We start from the raw sequence: 3,700 nt of genomic DNA on the forward strand, positions 1-3,700 counted from the left end.
ATTGATTCTAACAGTTATTATTGGCTGCCTGAATATGTCAGCCATGTGTAACCATTACTTTTCTTCCTTATACTTTATAATTTTATGTAATAACAGCCATCAGTAAACTTAGAGCCTTATGGAAGTTAATGAATAATTATCCTTTACATTATAACTATAAATCTGCTAATCATTAATATACTTGGTAGTCATTATCTCTTATTATGGACATTAACCCAGTTTAACAAAGATCTTGAGTGTCAAATAGGGTCAGGTTGCTTCTATACTTTAAAGGGTGATAAGTGTGAAGAGGAGGGGGCTGAGGTTTGGAGCCATGCCCAGTTCCTGGCACATAGTAGAAGATAAACACTAGTTGAATTGCTGAGATTAGTGTTTATCGAGTGTCTACTGTGTGCCAAACAGTGCTAGGTACTTTACATCATTGTCACATCTAATTTCCCCCAGTCCTTGTATGTGTGTATTGCTATTCTCATTTTTCCAAGAAGGAAGTAAAAGTTTGGAGAAATTAACGTACTTTCCTGCAGCTTGGCTGCATTGCTAAAATTTGAATCCACATTTCTCTGGCCTTAAATCACAGCTCTTTCCACCACACTTCTGATATCTAAACATATGTATCACTGAAAGTTACTCACAAACTATGTGTTAGGAGTTTGAACAATTCTAGCTACCTCATTCAATAGTGAGCAACAATTCAATGATTTACAGTTCAGTCATTTTCTTTAAAGTGAAATCACTTCTGGTGAAAAATGATGTAAGTTTATATTGCATTGGAGTTGGCATCAATATCATTTTGAGAAAACCGTTAACGGAATCCTAGAAACTGAGGGTCTGAAGGGACTTCAGATTTTATTTAGTCTAATCATAGTGGGAAACGTTTATCTTTTGCTCTGATTGGGATCTTGAATATATCAAATTGGAAATTCTTGAGGCATACTCTTTGCTGAAGAAAGAGAAATGGTGGCAGAGTGAGTTGCCAGGGAATCAGTGGCAAGTCAGACAGACAAATTGAGTGAGAAACTGAGAAGTAAATTCAAGGGCTTCAGTGTCTATCTCCAGGCCTGAAGACCAAAAGAAATAAATATACCACTGGTGCTTGACTTGATGATATTTGAGGTCCCTTTGGGCCATGAAGTTCTGTGATGAGACCAAAGGCCTTTTCAGAGTGATGATAATGATGTTGTTGATGAGAAAACCCAACATAAAACTCCATGAATCTGAGGGGGTGGGAGAAGGGATGTTTAAAATCTTTACATTGGTTGTGTGTATTCAATGGGGACATCTGTGATTGGGCAGAGCCTAGGGTATATTTGTTTTTTTCTTTTTTAATTTAATTTTATTTTACTATGTTATGTTAGTCACCGTACAATACATCATTAGTTTTTGATGTGGTGATCCATGATTCATTGTTTTCATATAACACCCAGTGTTCCATGCAGTATGTGCCCTCCTTAATACCTATCACTGGGCTAACCAATCCCCCCTCCCCCACTCCCCTCTAAAACCCTTAGTTTCTTTCTCGGAGTCCATAGTTTCTCATGGTTCGTCTCCCCCTCTGATTTCCACCCCCCCTTCATTTTTCCCTTCCTTCTCCTAATGTCCTCCATGCTATTCCTTAAGTTCCACAAATAAGTGAAACCATATGATAATTGACTTTCTCTGCTTGACTTATTTCACTTAGCATAATCTCCTCCAGTCCCATCCATGTTGATGTAAAAGTTGGGTATTCATCCTTTCTGATGGCTGAGTAATATTCCATTGTATATATGGACCACATCTTTTTTATCCATTCATTTGTTGAAGGGCATCTCGGCTCTTTCCAGTTTGGCTATTGCAGACATTGCTGCTATGAACATTGGGGTGCATATGGCCCTTCTTTTCACTACATCTGTGTCTTTGGGGTATATTTGGATCCAATTGAATTTGGGTGATTGTAGTAAGCTAAAGAGTGGGCTCTCAAATATGTGTGTCTTAATCCCCAGAACCTGTAGATGTTACTCTATGTCGTCAAAGGGATTTTGCGTGTGTGAATAAACTAAGGATGTTGAGATGGAGAGATTATCCTGGATCATCCTGGTGGGTCTGATGTCAACACCACAGTCCTTATAAGGACACTGGAGGAGTCATAGTCAGAGGAGAAGACAATGTGAGGATAGAAGCAGAGACTGGAGTAATATGCTCTGAAGATGGATGAAGGGGGTCACAAACCAGGGAATATGGCGGCTACTAGAAGCTAGCAAAGACAAGGAAACAGATTCTCCTCTCAAAGCCTCTGGAAGGAGCAAGCCTTGCATATACTTTGACATTAGCCCAGTGAAACTGATTTTGGATTTCTAACCTCCAGACCCGTAAGACATTAAATCATCAGTGTTTTAAGCCACTAAGTTTGTGGTACTCTGTTACAGCAGCGGTAGAAACCTAATGCAGTGACTCACTAGCCAGAACTGAAGTCATCGCCTGAGCACTTTTTCCTCAGGATAACCCTTCAAAGAGAAGTGAGTTTTAAAAAGACAAGTCATACCATTAACATGAAGCCCTTTTATCTGCAGAATTTATGTTAGGAATAAGGAGCAGAAATCTCTTTCCTGACACTTCCCAGTATCATGGCTGGCTCCAGGCTGTCTATAGCCTGTGGGGAAAATAGGGCTGGTCTTTGAACCTAAGCTCTCCCCTGAAATCTAGACTCACATTTTGACTGCCTCCTTGCTATTTCGTCTTCACTGTCCTACCATAACCCAGGGTCAACAAACGAAGCCAATCTCATCATCTTCCTAGGAAAGTACACAGTCAGTGTCCTGTGATTATTTCTAATCCTGTGGAATCTTACAAAAGTCATCCCTCTGTCCCCTGGTACTCTTTACTTCCTGTTTGATTAATAGCATACCATCATCCAGACCCAAAATGTTGTGTCACCTTTGACAACTCCTTCTGGGATCCTCTCGTTTAATTAATTACTAAGCACTGTAATATCAGTTCCCTACTTTCTACTCCCACTGTTTTGTTCAAGTTAGAGTCCCAGCAGCCTTCCTGCAAAGATAATGGTCTCCTAATGATTTTGGATTTCATTCACCAGTGCTTGACTCTATCTCCCCAGATTAATATTCGTAAAAGAATATCCTTTCTAATCAAGTCATTCACTGCTTTCCTTTGTCCATTATTGCAAATGAAAAGCTATTCAAGTTCTCTTGCCACTGCCCATTTTATTTCCCCCCTTCCCCTTTAAAGATTCCTCTATCCTTACTCTACCTTCTAATCAAGGATATTTGCTATTCTCGAACAAATCTTGTTTCCCTGCCTGTGCCCTTGCTCTGTATTTGTTCTCCACCTAGAAGATTCCCCCTTCTGGAGGTCCATCCCTGCATGCCAAAATATTGCTTATATAAAATAAGGTTAGGGGGCACCTGGGTGGCCCAGATGGTTAAGCGTCTGCCTTCGGCTCAGGTCATGATCCCAGGGTCCTGGGATCAAGCCCCACATTGGGCTCCTGGCTCAGCAGGGAGCCTGCTTCTCCCTCTCCCTCTGCCTCTCCCCCTCCTCATGCTCTCTCTCTCTGTATCTCTGTGTCTCAAATGAATAAATAAAATCTTTAAAAAATAAATAAATAAAAATAAGGTTAGAAGGTATGGTGGTTTTAAATATGTCCACAGATGTCTGTCTATAAGAGGGGGAGTCTACCCTTTCTTTCCTCTTGAATGTAGGTTAG

Source organism: Leptonychotes weddellii, chromosome 7 (genome assembly GCF_054177405.1).
Source record: "Leptonychotes weddellii isolate Sample4059 chromosome 7, ASM5417740v2, whole genome shotgun sequence".
Classification (NCBI taxonomy): Eukaryota; Metazoa; Chordata; class Mammalia; order Carnivora; family Phocidae; genus Leptonychotes; species Leptonychotes weddellii.